This window comes from Saccopteryx leptura, chromosome 5 (assembly GCF_036850995.1).
Source record: "Saccopteryx leptura isolate mSacLep1 chromosome 5, mSacLep1_pri_phased_curated, whole genome shotgun sequence".
NCBI lineage: Eukaryota > Metazoa > Chordata > Mammalia > Chiroptera > Emballonuridae > Saccopteryx > Saccopteryx leptura.
In genome coordinates, this window is record NC_089507.1 from 77,225,353 (window position 1) to 77,241,596 (window position 16,244).

General features: G+C 37.3%; 1 protein-coding gene across 1 annotated transcript in view; it reads left to right on the forward strand.

Annotated features, from left to right (window-relative positions):
- The window catches only part of BMPR1B (bone morphogenetic protein receptor type 1B), a 427,129-nt gene that overhangs the window by 164,477 nt on the left and 246,408 nt on the right, over window positions 1-16,244 (forward strand). Inside the window, exon 2 of the mRNA XM_066386369.1 lies at window positions 11,396-11,497. The gene's annotated coding sequence lies outside the window, so the exon portion shown is untranslated. The remainder of the gene's footprint in view (window positions 1-11,395; window positions 11,498-16,244) is intronic.

Here is a 16,244-nt window from a genome sequence, read left to right on the forward strand (position 1 = left end):
CAGATGCCTTCAATGTATTCTAAGTCCATGTCAAATTCACCTGTAAAGAAAAGTACAGAAGTGCTTCGAAACTTGAACATCGTATTGGGGGAATTTTAATGAGGGTTTGGAAATTCATAAGGACTTTAACCACCTATTTAAAAGGATAAACTAAGGAACGAAGCAGATTTTTAAAGCTGAATGGTGATGGTGGTGGTCGGGAGGTGTTGGTGGAAAATAACTTTTATTAGATTGTGCAAATGGTGACAGGCAGCATTCAGGGGTTTACAAGAATTCAGTGAATGGTAATTTACAGCAATCTAATTTCATGTAACAAAGATTACCTGCAAGGCACAAATTTCTTTTTCTTTTTGAAAATGACAGCTTTTCTATGTGTGACTCAATGATGAATGACTTTGTGAAATAGTATTTATTAAAAATAGCTGTGCTCCTCTGGATTGCACTGCAGGATATTTAAATTTTTTCTAATAAACATGTTTTTTACAGATTTTGCAAATTTTTCATCAGACTTTTCTCGGTCTTATCTATAAAGAAAAACTACATGATCGTATTTAGGTCTTATATTTCTTCATTTTTTTCTGTTATGCTTGCTAACTAGTCTTTAACAAAGAGGTTCCCTATGCTCTAAAGTATAACTTAAATTAAAAATGTTTAAACTTTACACTTTTAATTTAAGGCCAACCATAATATTGGCCTAGAGGAGTTTGCCCTGGAGTTCAGATGCATCTGCCATTTTGAATGGATGCTCCGGGGACCTGTCTTATTTTGTTTCTCTCAGGAACACCTTGTTAAATTTGGTGATCATGTCCAAAGTCAGCAATGCATGCTGAGTTTCATGAGTTATTTGGCTATACATTGGGTTGCATTTCTTAAAGCTGTCACTATTTTCATTGAATCTTATAGTGTTATATTGATTTATAGTTTGTATGCGTGTGAGTGTGTGTGTGTGTGTGTGTGTGTGAGATGGCTACACTTGCTTTCTGCAGTTTAAAAATAGTTTAAAATAGTACCTTTTAATTGTGTTCTTAAGGTGAAAACCTAGTAGATAAAAATTAGAAAAGAGATAAACTTAAATTAACTTATGTGTTGGCTTTTAAAAAATCTGTTTAATATAAAGCATTTTAATATATTTGAAACTTGTTAAAAGGGTATTTTTTCCTATGGTACAATAATAAGAATTACTTTAAAAAAGACATTTCCTGTCTCAAAATTGGTTTAATATTTACTTTCTCTACTTGAAAGTTATTTGTATGTAATCTATCCATTCCAAGTTCCTATCCTTCACTGACAATAACGGGTAAAATCAGACACAACTTGAACACAACTGTCATGAACCATGGACTTAATTCACAAGAAAGGAGAAGAAAAAGCTCTAATGCAGAGAGCAGTTCATTCACTTTTTGTGGGTCACTGATGAATTGATTTTCCTCCAAGTCTGTATTAATATGTTAACATTTTCTATTAAAGTCACCGAGTACTGACAGTGTTACTATGATCAGATCATTAGGCGCCTTGAAATGAGAAATACCTATGGCACATTTCCTGCCTACATGGAGCCAATGGATTGATTACTGGTGACAGAAAACAAAAGAAAAATAATACTGAAGACATATGTAGGATGTAAACAGACACAAGCATCCTCTGAGAGCTCATGGAAGGATGGGGCTGGAGGCAGGTGGGGAAAAAAAATCATTATGAAGGAACCAATGTTTGAGATTATTATTGAGGTGTTAAATAGCCTTTTTGGTGAAAGGAGATGGGAGTGGGGAGAGCATTCAATTGGGAGAAATGGCATGCGTCAAGATTGGGAGTTTCAGATCATTAAGGCTTAAATAGGTTGTTCATGAAGCAAACTGGCATGTAATTGTGTCTTAAATGCCAGGTCAAGGAGTGGTTGCGTACTTTGCTAGGCAGAGGGGAATCACTCAAGGCTTGAAAAGCACTAACTTGGAACTGGACTTTATGGAGAGCAGTTGAAACTGCTTGGGAAGAACTGGAATGCATTCGGAAGTGGCTGAAAGAGTAAAGGGCCCAACTGCATCGCGGAAGAAGTAATGGAAAGAAAGAGACATTCCTGGCACACTGAGTGTGTGGAATCCATTGTATTTGGCAATTATTTAGACATAGAAGATCAGGGAGACTGGCGTTAAGAAAACCTCCAAAGTTTGGAGGCTATCTGCTTCTGGAATGTTGGTTATTTCATTAACAATATTGAGGGGTCAGAAGAAGAAGCTGTTTGTGGAGAGAAAACATAGGAAGTAGGTAAAATAGGATTCACATGTGCTTTTCCCCCATCGTTCTAGAAGGAAAATGTCTTACCTGGTGATTGAATGTGTTTGTGTTTTTAAATGTCCGTATCTGTAAGTCTTTCTCATTGATATATGAAAATCTTTTGTAAATTTCTTAGATTTAGAGTTTATATGCAAAAACCTCTATTATTGTGCATGATCGCAGATCAGTTACATTTTAATCTTGGTAAACTAAAACCAGTTCAGAGTTGAGATCTCATCTAGTTTCTGATTGATACTTCTGGGACAACACAAAAATCTATGGCATGACTTAGTGTGATGTTATATTAGCATTTAAAAGTTTTATACTTGACATATTTTCCAAATGTTTTAGATAGGACTAAAGCGATTTAATTGATTCTCTTAAGATTCTTTAAAAAATGATATTACTTGATACATAATTCATTAACTAATTTTCATAATACATACACTTAAAACCAACCAAACTTGGCTAAGATAATGGTTTAAAAATCATTAAGTGCAGTGTCCCAGAGCACTTCCCTTCCCACTGAAGTTTTGGGTGGTGAATATGCAATGCAATATACAGATGATGTACTATATAGAATTGTGTGCTTGAAACCTATATAATTTTATTAACCAATGTCAACCTGATTAATTTAAAAAGCAAGTAGTTGAAATGTTTGATATGTGCCAAGAGCTTGCTAGAACTGTTTTCTGATGTTCTCATATCATATTTGCTCCTCAATAACTTGTGTGTCACTTTTGTTAACTGTTTGCTGAAACTGTTTTGCAAAGCTCATGAATAACCTCTTTTGTGCAATATATTGCCCTGTTTTTAGTCCTTCTGCTGTATTTTAGGATCATTTGACACTTACGTGTTCCCTTCTCAGATCTGTTCTCTGTCCTCTCCTCACACACTGAGCCACCTGCCGATGCTTCTGTGTTGCCTTTGCAGGTCTCTACACTTCCTCTGCCTCTGGCTGGTGCTCTCGAGTTTAGTCTGAGGCTTGCTTCCCTGGCCCTCTCCTGGCTCATGAGTCTACTTTCTTCACTTCACTCATCAGTGCTAAATGCTGTTGGCTCCCATCTTTCATTCCAGAACTGGTCTCTCCCCCACAGAGTAGACCCTCTTGTACGATTCCTATATATTTTCACTTGGACTGTCAACAGGAGCTTCAAGTTTGACATGTACCATGTCCCAAACTAAAGTCATCTTTCTCGTCCCCCTCCCCCTTTCTTCCTGTGTCTTCTGTGTTAGTAAACTTCACTGTTTTTCTCCCTGTTGCCAAAAGCAGAAAGCTAGGCATTGTCTATGATATCTTGACTATTGTCTATCTCCTCAACTCGTTTTTAAAACGTTCCTGCTTTATTTCCCTAATACTACCTTTTTTAAGCAAGAGAGACAGAGACAGAGAGGGGAACAGAGAGAGGGACAGATAGGGACAGACAGGCAGGAAGGGAGAGAGATGAGAAGCATCAATTCGTTGTTGTGTCACCTTCGTTGTTCATTAATTGCTTTCTTATATGTGCCTTGACCTGGGGGAGGGAGGTGGTGACAGCAGACCAAGTGACCCCTTGCTCAAGCCAGTGACCTTTGAGCTCAAGCCAGCAACCGTGGGGTCATGTCTACGATCCCACTCTCAAGCCAGTGATCCTGCACTCAAGCTGGTGAGCCTGTGCTTGAGCCGAATGAGCCCATACTCAAGCCGAAGACCTTGGGGTTTTGAACCTGGGTCCTCTGCGTCCCAGTCTGATGCTCTATCTGTTGTGCCACCACCTGGTCAGGCCTTAATACTTCTCAAGTATGGCCTCCATTCTCTATTTTGATTTCTATATCCTTAATTTAGGACTCCATCATTTCTTACCTTGAATCACTGTGAGTGTCTCTTAACTGTTCTCCCTGAAGCCAGTTTTGCTCCTCCAATTCTAGTATTTGTTTTATAGTTAAAGTGACTTTATTAAAACTCATTTTTAAATGGTTCTTCATAATATACAAAATCCTCATTATGGCAGATGAGACTCTTGAATATATAGTACTGATTAAATCTTTGGATCTTGTGTTTTATCATATGTTCTGGTGATTAGCTCCCAATGGTCTTCAGAACCTAGCTGAAGCTTCCACTGTAGTTCCGATCTGCCCTGGTCCCTGCTATTCCAGGTGGCCTCGCTGTCCCTTCTTTATGCTTCTGCGGCACACTGTGTTGAACTCAAAGTGTATTGCAATAATATGTTTGTTATACTTTTAGTAATTATGGATATGGACTGCAGTGTTTTTCATATATACTTAATACTTGTAAGTATTTAACATAAGCCTAGTAAGTGTATGATAGGAATTCTAAGTAATTTAATAAGTAACCAAACTAAACTCCATAAAACCTACATTCTATTCTGAAGTACATTCTTCCTAGTGAGATTTAGAAGTCCAAATAATTTGAAAAAGCCATCAACAAACAATTATGGCAGAGTGTGGTATAAGCCATTGTTTTTCAACTGCTGGTCCATAGACTAGAGCTAGTCCGCCAGAATTTTTGTGCTGTTCTGCGAAAGAGATAACAGCCCTGATGCTGTATGAACATTATAGACCCAATGATCATAGTCGAATATGCTTATGCTCAAGGTGATTGACGCTTACTAGCTTGCATCATCAATGAAAATACTATTGAGATTGTCATAAATACCTTTGGAACTGGTAGGCTCATCCAAACAGCCTTTTTCACTGTGCAGAGCACTTACAAATCATGTACAATAGACAAAAAGCATTCAGACAAACTTATGCAGTATTCAGTGTTATTGTGGACTTCAGAAATCAAGAGCCCGCCTGTACTTTGTTGCACTGTCATGCACAGTGAGATGAAACTTTATTCGTTGTGTTTTCATTTCTATCCAGGTAGGTCACCAGTGCCCAAGTATAAAAAGGTTGAAAACCATGGCTATAAGCTATTAAAACTCATTTTTTCAAGTAGGAAGTCATTAAATGCTAATATCTCAAGAGACTGTCTCTTGAGGATATATAATAATAAAAAGACACAGAAATGTTCAAGGCATTCAACTGTGTCTCTTTGAAATGAGGCTTTATTGTAACACTTAAGTTATTCAGAATACTTTAAAAAACTTTTATTACCTCTTTAAAAATTTATCTGTCTTTTGTTTTGTCAGTTTTAGGAGAACTCAACAAATGTGAGGCAGGGTATATTAAATTTCTGGACATTTATTTGGCTAGCTAAGAGGCATGTTGAACATTGCTAATTTTTCTTTTCATTTTAGAAACTACTATACCAATTTCTTTTCCCTAATAAAATTTCACATGATCTGGCCTCTGACTCTGTGCTTTATAATTAATTCACTAATTACAAGAAATATAGTGCTTTTTTTTCCTCTGTCAAAAACAATTTAAGAGGACATAATGCATTTTTAAAAACTTGGGCCTGTTTGATGAACTCCCAGGCTTAAAAATGCCATTGTGACATGATTTTCCTCATTTAATAACGGAGCAAACTTTTGTTGAAAAAAATATTAGCAAACCCTTCTGATTTTTAAAGTTATAAATGATTGTGTCATGGCTTCTATATTGCTTAGAATAGTCAACACTGTGGATATTAACTCTTTGATTCCAAAGGCAGGATCTCTTTATTTGGTTTTCAAATCATGGCCCCGGAGCCCTAGAATTCTGAGGAATGCTTAGGGAGCCTGGTGAGGAAGCTAAGGAGTAGGTGGGCATGCTGTTGGTGAAGCCCTTCCTTGCAACTTCCCCTCTTCAATCAGTTTAGCTGGTTTTGTGTTATCTGTTGGGGTTTTTAGAAGAGGATTATTATTTAAGAGGGGGGAAAGCCTTTGAAAATACTTTGGAAGCCATTGGTTCACTTGGTGCAAAAATTCAAAGAACTCGGCCCTGGCCGGTTGGCTCAGCGGTAGAGTGTCAGCCTGGCGTGCGGGGGACCCGGGTTCGATTCCCGGCCAGGGCACATAGGAGAAGCGCCCATCTGCTTCTCCACCCTACCCCCCTCCTTCCTCTCTGTCTCTCTCTTCTCCTCCCACAGCCAAGGCTCCATTGGAGCAAAGATGGCCCGGGCGCTGGGGATGATTCCTTGGCCTCTGCCCCAGGCGCTAGAGTGGCTCTGGTCTCGGCAGAGCGACGCCCCGGAGGGGCAGAGCATCGGCCCCTGGTGGGCAGAGCGTCGCCCCCTGGTGGGCGTGCCGGGTGGATCCCAGTCGGGCGCATGCGGGAGTCTGTCTGTCTCTCCCCGTTTCCAGCTTCAGAAAAATACAAAAAAAAAAAAAAATCAAAGAACTCATCTTGTTGACAATCAGGGAAACCCATGAGAATAGAAGATGTCCATTTCTTTCACTAACTACTCTTTCCATGCGTCACCTACAGTGACACCCTCCAGGACATTGAGGGAGAGCTGTGCAGTGAAAAGTATAAGGCAAAAAAGGTGTCCTATCTCACTTGTTTTCCAACAAAGATTTTCGGTTACCACATGGTATTAGAACCTTTGGATCAGGGCCTGACTAGCCCTGGGGTGGGGAGGGGAGTGGGAGGTGGAAATCTGGGAAATGGTGAGAAACAGAAGTTTAATGCTTTTTAAGAACCAAGAAAAGGGTTGTGGATTTTGCCAATGTCATGGTGTTCACATCATAATGCTAAGTACTTTCATACCAGGAAACTGGAGGGTCAGGTCAGACTTTTCTAGATTTTGACCAAAGGCTTCTCCAAGGGAAAAGTAAATGTTGAGAGGTGCTGACCATATTTCATTCTTTTGGTCCTGTACTTCTCGCTCATCCCAAATGGGGTTATCTTAGGTGTAAAATCCAGATCACTACCATAGCAACCACACAAGTAGAGCACAAGAAAGTGCTATTTGTTTTAATTTTATAGTGATGGAAAGAAAACTATGTGTAGAGGTACTTAGAAGGGACACGGACGATGGTAAAAAAAAATGTCTATAAGAGATAGGTTGGAATGGACTTTGCCTGTAAAATAATTTGTGTTTTAGAAGCAGAATCTGGAGGAGTAACTGATCTTTTTAAACAGTTAAAAATTGGCAAAGTTGATTCAAATGCTATTTAAAAAATATCACTTTTAAAATGCTATTTTGGGGGGATAATTATAACTTCAATTAGAACAATGGGATTCCTTGCAGCAGAGATGGTAAAATATCCATTGTCATTTGTGAAAAAGGTTTAGGGCAGTTGATCATCAATAGATGTGTTTGTCAAATACACACATGCACACACACACATTTTGGCCTCAGGAAAAATATTACAGGATCACAGATAAAGAAATATTGTATATTTAGGTAACACATCTCTCAGATAAGTAGATATTTTATTAATGCACATGTTAAGAATAGGGATTAATCATACCTGGCACAAAGATAGTATAGGTGGTTATCAAATTTGCTAAACATGGTTAGAGTTGGGGGTCTGAGCCAGTGGCTGAGAATGTCATTCAGAAGTTTCTGACTCTCCTTTTTCTCACTGAGGATTGTACAGGGAGCATCGCTGGACTCAAAGTACTATTATAGCTACAGTAGCTTCATTTCTAATTGTAAAAGCAGTATGTGTTTATAATTAGATTTGTGTTTAGTTCTACTGCCCTAAGGTAACCTCTGTGCATATTTTAGTGCTTTTTAAAATTTTTTGGTATGAGTGCATATATTATATTCAAAATATACATAGTACATTTTTATGTCCTGTGAATATTTTATTGAAATTTTAATCAAATATGCATATAATCTTATAAACTGCACTTTAGTTCATTTATTTAACAATTCTTCATTTTGTGCTTGCCATATTGTAAGGATTTAAGCATGACATTTAATAACCTCTTAATATTCTATGATATGATGATTTGTTTAACTGGCTCCTTATTAACATTGTTTTAGTTTTTTTTGCTATGATAAATAATATTAAATTATTTTCTTTTCACCTCTCTAGTTCTTTCCTATTTCTCTATATTGTATTATTTCCTGAAGAAAAAGTCCAGTAAATGCAATTATTTTTTAATAATTCTCAATTTAATGGCACTGTGTTTGGAGACTATTAGATGAACTTAAGCTTTTATAGGGTCCATACAACAAGGTTATCAGGAGAAAATGTAAGACATAATTACTCTAGTCACCTTCTCAGTAATCCTGCATTCTGGATGGAGTTTAAATGGCTTGGACTTTAACATCACTTTAGTGTGGGTGTATTAAGGTTGTAATGTAAGGTGATTGCCTAATATGTAACAGATATTTGTTATGACAAATAATGTCATTTTACACCGAGTTATTCATTTCTCATTACTGTTCTTGAGATAATCTCAACATCCAGTCCTTATGCAGCAAACAGTTCTTAGAGTTTACCTAATCTCTTAACTCTTTTGGGTCATTGATGCTATAAAAACATCCCACTGTACCAGGACTCCACTTAACAAAAGATAACAAAAAATTTAAGAGAAAAGAAAGTTTGTACCCGGTGCATAGGCATTCTATTGTCTTGTGTGATAATCAAAAAATTTTGCTTTCATTAAATTTTGAACTATATATGGTGTGTGGTTATTTTAGGAACACCCTGAGGTTGCTAATGGCTATAAGACAAAAAGTAAGCCATAGTTCTCCCTCCCCCTCCCCTTCTCTCTCTCTCCTCCTCTTCTTTCCTTCCATGTGGATTTTTGTGTGGGCTAGTATGTGCGAGTGTGTGCATGTGCACACATTCTCACATGTCTTATTTTTTTTCAAATATGTGATTTGATTCATTTCAGTCATTTGTAGCATCCACAGATATTTAGCCAACCATGTTTAATCTTCCCATGAAATGCTTCAGAGATTCGTTATATGAGATCATTGGTTTCTCTTTAGTGCTAAGTCATAGCAAATTATCATCTTTTTTTAGGTTCATTTTGTGGAGTGTTAAATGCTATTTAAATTTCCCTTAGATATGAAACCACTTATTTTTCTCCTAATCACTTAAAATAGTAAGAACTAATCAACTGGAGTTTTTCTCCTTTTTTTTTTTTATGAATACACCAATCTCACCCTGACTCACGTGCATGTCTCAGCCTTTAGGTCAGTGGGAACTTTTCCCAGCCATGTTTTCTTTTTTTCCCTTCATTTCTAATTTCTCTGAGGAACAAATGGCAGCATAGTTAAGCATTAGAAACTTGTTGCTGAAGGTGCTAACCTAAACATCAGTGCCAGGATACGACTGAGACTTAATAGACTAATTAATTTGTCTACTGCACCCCTGACCTGGGAATTTCGTACAATGGGCTATACTTAAGGAACTGAGAGTCTGGTATCCAAAGTGGAGAAATGCAACTTTGTGTGCTTTATATATCAACATGCAATTAATACTGGGTTCTTTAAGAAAATAGATTTTGAAAATGGAACTTTATTCCATTACATGTTTTAAAAGTACGATACTGCAAGATTCTGAGTGCCTTTTTGTTTCAGTTTTTTTTCTTTTACGTTTTATAGCTGTGCTAAACAAAACCCTCACATTATTTGATCCAAATGTGCAGCTGACCTCCAGAAGAGCCTAATTATATAGAATACCACAGTTTCTATACTACCTGTTCTAATATAATATGTTCTCATAAGCATAGTAACTCTTACGAAAAAAATAGGAATTTGAAGTTTGAATGACATTTCAAAAAGTGTTTGCCTTATAAATTCCTCACTGTGGTATTCATCTTTCTTTCAGTAAGAAGATTAGTTTTATTTCCTCTTGTATTCCTTTTCTCCCTTCTCCTTCATTTTGGAGACAGTTGAAATATACTTCAAGGGCAGTTAACATTTGACTGCCACTGAATTCATGGCACTGAATAGAACCTGAATTGAGTAAATCTGTTCACGTTGATTTGTCGATGTATGGGTTAAGCATCTGTCTGGATCTTGTGAACTCACAGAGAGGTACCAAATAAATGCTTTCCTGTTAGGCTTTTATTTAGAACAGAGTTTTGATATTTTATCATTTGTGCATTTGCAAGCATGCATTAGACCACCAAGTAGCTGCTGAGCCCGTGGCAGGCCCTTTTCTAGGCACTGCTGCTAAAGGGTGAGCAAGACTGTGGTTCCCAGCTCTGCTCAGGCATCTAGTCCAATACTGGACGTCACACAAAGTATAGTGGTTACCCCTTCGTCGAGGTTTCGCTGTCCATGATTTCAGTTATCTGCAGTCAACAGCTGTCTAACAATATTAAATGGAAAATTTCAGAAATAAATAACTTATTCTTTTAAATTGTGTGCTATTCTGAGTATCATGATGAAATATCTTGCTGCCCCGCTGTGTCCTTCCTGGGATGTGAATCACCCCTTTGTCCAGAGTATTCACACTGGATACACTACCCACCAATGCATCGCTAGAGAGCCATCTCACTTATCAAAGAGAGACCACATTTATATAACTTTTATTCTGGCATACTGCTATAATTGTTCTATTTTCTTATTTGTTATTTTTAATCTCTTGATTTTGCCTAATTTATAAATTAAATTTTTTCATCGGTATGTTTGTATAGAAGAGACAGTATTATATATTTTATATATATACATATTTATACATACATACATACACACACATACACATTTATACACACTTTGGCATCCACTGGCAGGGTCTCAGAACATATCCTCTGTAGATAAGTGGGGACTATTGTAAATACAAAAAGTAAGAATAACTAAGTCAAGACATGGCTGATTGTTATGCACACAATGAAACAGCGTAAAGGGATAGAGAGTGACTGGAGTGTGTGTGAGTTATATTAGCCACAGTATTTAGTGAATAGCTTTCAGGAAGGCCATATTAAAACTGAGAACTAAAGAATGAGACAATAGCCTTTGGGTAGGTACTGTTCTCATTCAGTTATTGGCAGTCGTTTCGCCCGAGGGCGTATGCAACATTTCATATACTTCTCTGTATTGACAAAATGTATGAACACAAAAGATGCTCAGAGGATATTAGCAGGATGAACAAATTAAACAAGTATTGGCTTATTATTTAAAAGGAAATTGCCTTTCTTTGTAAAATTATGTTGCCTGCAGTAGCGGAGTGAAAGATTTAGGTTTCATCGGCATTTTTGTTTGTTTGTTTGTCTTTGTTACAATGTAATGTGAGCTTCACATGGAATATTTTTGTAGTCATTTATTATTTCTCTTATTTTATAGGTTTCTCTGTGGCCAAAGGAGTGAATGTACCTGAAGTGGATGTGCCTTGCGTGAGTCATCAAGAGCCTTTTCTGCTACAGATATCAGCAGTGTTTGTATCTGGTTGGTATTCTAAATCAAGTCAGAACACCTTATAGAAATCAAATCATTGATATTAAGGGAAAAACCATAAGATGATTTTGTGTGTCAACTTATATTGAGCCAATTTATGTGACCATATGTCTAACCATGTCACATAAAACTTAGTTATGGTGTTAACACAGTTATTTGAATTCCTTGGGGAGGGGGGAGGTGTGTGATGGGGGCCGTACTAGTAAAGGCAAGAAATCAAATGGCGTTGAGGCCAAATGAAGAGAGTGATCATAGACTTTATTTAATTCCTTCAAGTGAATTTTATGTGTACCCATTTTCAAAGGAAAACCTAAAGAACAGGAATGTATGCAGCCCTTCACTTTGACAGGTTAGGGCTGGGAAGGGAAGATGGAATTCTACTACCTGGAACACTTAGTGTTTGAAAGACAGTCTAAGATCAGTAGATAGATAAACAGTTTTCAATTTAAGCTTTAACATATTATTCTTGACCTGTTTCTTCTTGTTTATACATTGGAAACTTCAGTTTTAAAGATAGAAGAAATTATTTAATTTATTCCCAAACTAAGAATGGATTTGACTTTCAGTAATGATTCATGTTCAATGTTGACATTGCTCGGAGTACTTTCTTTGGCTCTTCTCTCTACTCACTCAGTTTAATTGTGTTCATGTATATCTGTACTTTAATTATCATGTTTCCATTCCTTGCATCTCTTAACTCAGATCTTCATTATTTCTCAGTAATACTCAAAAACAGCTTCCTAATATCTTTCAAATTTTGCCCCTTTCTAAACTGTCTACCATTTTGTCAGTGGAAGGAAGGTCTGATCCTACTGTTTTATCTTAAGTGACCTTCAGTGCCTCCAGGATTACGTCCTATAGCATAGAGGGCCCTTCCTCGTCATCATATCCCTGCCTACCATTCTAGTCTTGTCATTTGTCACTGCCTTTTCTACACTTGTATTCATAGCCTGTGACTTTTCTATAGTTTCTCGGTTCACCTGCTTGCTTGCTCTTTCATTCATGGTTTTGTCCTTTCTGTTCCCTGTTTCTTGAATGCCATTCCTATCTCTTGTTTACCTGGCTGATTTTTATTTATCCTTCATGATTCTATTTAATGAAAATATTTTTTATCTGTAATTCTTTCCCTAACAGAAGTAGGTACTTCCTTCCTCTCCTTCCAAAAACATTGAATACGTCTCTGATTTGATTCTCCGTACACACCTTAAAGTGTTTCCATGGCTTTCTAGTGCTCTGTAAACCCTTACGGATAGACACTGCTTTCTGTTTTCCCCTCTGTCTCCAGCCCTCTGCACATTATCTAGTAGGGATCCAATTGCCATTTGTTGACTGAGTAACCTGCTTTGTGTTTAGCACTGTGATGTTTATAGGGAAAGGAAAATTTCAATAAGGTTGTGATTTTATTTGGTGGACAAGACTTAAGCTCATGAAATAATTAGCAAACATGAGATAAATCGTGGTATACAGATGAATCATTTATATTTTAAAAGGTTAGTAGTAGCTGTATGTACCCATGCACTCATACAGATAGGCACATACCTACACACAGTGGGTGGGGGAAAAGCAGAGGTCAGGTTTAATTAAGTATGAGACAAGCTTCATGAACTAGATAAGAACTCATGCAATCGTGAGGGAGTGTACCTTAGTAAGTCTTAGTTTATATAGGCTTAGTATAAGGACAAATGTTGACCATTCTTATTTCTAAGCAACCGAAAATCAAATAGAAATTAAAACAAAGGATAACAATTGAGGTGGGTTCTGAGTATGTTTTGGAAAGATATTATTCCATATACAGTGAAATCTGCACTGAATAATTAAGTCTTAAATGCAGATGCCCGAGTTAGAAGTAGAATGATGGCAGTTGAAAGAATCGTACAGTGACAGTGAGGTGAGACTGCTCTTTGGCTGGGTTTGAAACAGTAGTTGTAAACAGTAGTTATTGGGATCCAAGATATTATAACTAGAACACTGTTTACGCCTGTGGAGTAAATGAAGAGAAAATCAGAAATTTAAACAAAGCAAGCAAGCCAGATTCGTTAGTTTGCAGGTGAACAGTGAGAATGGTTTAAATTGAGTTGGGTATTACTGCCTGATGGATGGGAAACCATCTTCTTACGGAGGTCAAAAAATAGAAAACCAGTTGGAATGAGCAGGAGGTTCACAGCAGAGCAAGTAATGAAGTCTACAGAGGCTGAGATCTAAAGTCACAGTATGCAACTATGTATTTCTCATTTACATTTAGTTCTCTGAGTGTATTGAAGATAATGGTGACTCTATCTAGGTTAGTGAGGCAGAATAAAATTTTAGGAAATTTATAACTCTGTCGATCCTCTCAGATCCTGAAGTCCTAAACCTGTCATCTTCTTTTCACTTTCCACAGTCTTCTTGTGTATGTTTTGTATATGGTATCCAGAGTTTTTAGAGGTAATAATGGAAGAAATAGGAATTACTACTTTAACTTCATCTCAGTCCAGAATCACTTAGATTTTTATAAGTACCTTTGGAGTTTAGGATTGGAACTTGTTCTAGCTTTTCAAGTGTAGGGAGATAGTAGCTTCAAGGTGCTGTGGACTCGGTGACACCACAGAAAATAACTAGATTAATAGCTACATTTACCACATGCCAAACCCACTTTAAAAGCACATTATAGTTTCCACAATACCCCATTTCTTTGACAACCCTGTTTGGAAAGTAAACGAGGGCAAAGAAAGGTTTTTGAACTTTGCTCAAGACCCCAGACAATCTGATTCTATAATCTAAACTTTCAATTGCTTTGTCCCTTCTGCCATTTGAAAAGTAAAAATTTGGCCCTGGCCGGTTGGCTCAGTGGTAGAGCGTCGGCCTGGCATGCAGAAGTCCCGGGTTTGATTCCCGGCCAGGGCACACAGGAGAAGCGCCCATCTGCTTCTCCACCCCTCCCCCTCTCCTTCCTCTCTGTCTCTCTCATCCCCTCCCGCAGCCAAGGCTCCATTGGAGCAAAGATGGCCTGGGCGCTGGGGATGACTCCTTGGCCTCTGCCCCGGGCGCTGGAGTGGCTCTGGTCGCGACCGGAGGGGCAGAGCATCGCCCCCTGGTGGGCAGAGCGTCGCCCCCTGGTGGGCGTGCCGGCTGGATCCCGGTCGGGCGCATGCGGGAGTCTGTCTGACTGTCTCTCCCCATTTCCAGCTTTGGAAAAATACCAAAAAATAAAGAAAGAGAGAGAGAGAGAGAGAGAGAGAGAGAAAGAGAAAGAAAGAAAGAAAGAAAGAAAGAAAGAAAGAAAGAAAGAAAGAAAGAAAGAAAGAAAGAAAGAAAGAAAGAAAGAGGAAGGAAGGGAAAGGAAAGGGAAGGGGAAGGGGAAGGGGAAGGAAAGGAAAGGAAAGGGAAAGGGAAAGGGAAAGGGAAAGGGAAAGGAAAGGAAAAATTTTTTTAGGACTCTGATATCCTAAATTGAGAGTCACCAACTTTTAACAAATGATTAAGGAAATTGATGATGGGACCAGATTCTTAAAGTGAGGAATTTTTAAGAGAATTCTGTATGTAGCCAAAAAGAACTGCAACTACAAATTTAAATTTTCTCCACATTGCTCCTTTGCTCTAGAATTAATTCCACAGCTTCAGTAATTAAGGAGTAAGCCAATACTATGGGTATAAAGCCAGGGTAGTAACTAGCGTCTCCAATGTTGAATTAATAGTTCTTGACAATATGGTGGTCTATATATCATGAGATTGTCAAGAAAACTTTAAAATCACAACTTGGAAGTAAGTTTGAGTGCCCATTGTACTTGCACATTTGGAAATTTTCCTAGACTGATGCGGGATGAGTTTGTGCTTGATTTTGTCAAGTTTGTAGAATCCATAAAAATTGTTATTTAATGTCAGATCCAAAGGAAACTGATAACTAACACTTAATATTTAGGCAAAGATTTCTTGTTTTTTCATAATTCGTTGATAGAAGCAATCAAATAGAGGTGTCATATTACAAAAAAAGAATTTGCAGTTCTTTTATAGTTTTTAGGGTTAGTGATTATATTTTTTGGTTTTCATAGGTTGGTGTAACATTTTTTAGATATTGTCTAGGAAAATGTCTTGTTTTGTTTGAGATATTTTAAAGCAAAAGTCATTTTAAGATACCTTTGCCACAATTAAATGAAGCCAACCCTCATGAAAGTACCTGGTGAATGAATTTCAACAGTATTCTAGTTAGTGTGTTCAATGCTCTAACATGTACTATTTGTCTTGAATCAGATACTGTTTTTTTTAATCTAGGAACTGGGCCAACAATACTAATGCATTTAGGGTATTATTATAATGATATAAAAATTAAACATTTATGAAGTAACAGAACAAGAATTGTTCAAGGTACAATTAGATGCTGGATCTGGTTATTTTTTCCATCTGACTTCTTATAATTTAAGGCTTTTGCAATATTGCTTCTGGGATTTTCACCATGCGGTAGTCTCTGCAGATGTAAATTTCTATAGTCTTACCAGAGCTTTAAGTTTCTAAAGATTCCCTTTTGTTTTTATGACAATTGTTGAACATGTGAAGAAATGGTATTTACCTAGTTGTACAGTATATATAGGCTGCCTTCATATGAGGCTGCTAGATTGGTAGATTATTACTCAATTCAGTGTTTTTCTGTTCTTATGTTTTTAAAATCATATTGTCAATTATGCACTAAGGTCTCTGTAACTACACTGACTTTCTTCCTCTCCTTTATGCTGAACTGACTGTCTTAACAAGGTCTGTTATTTAA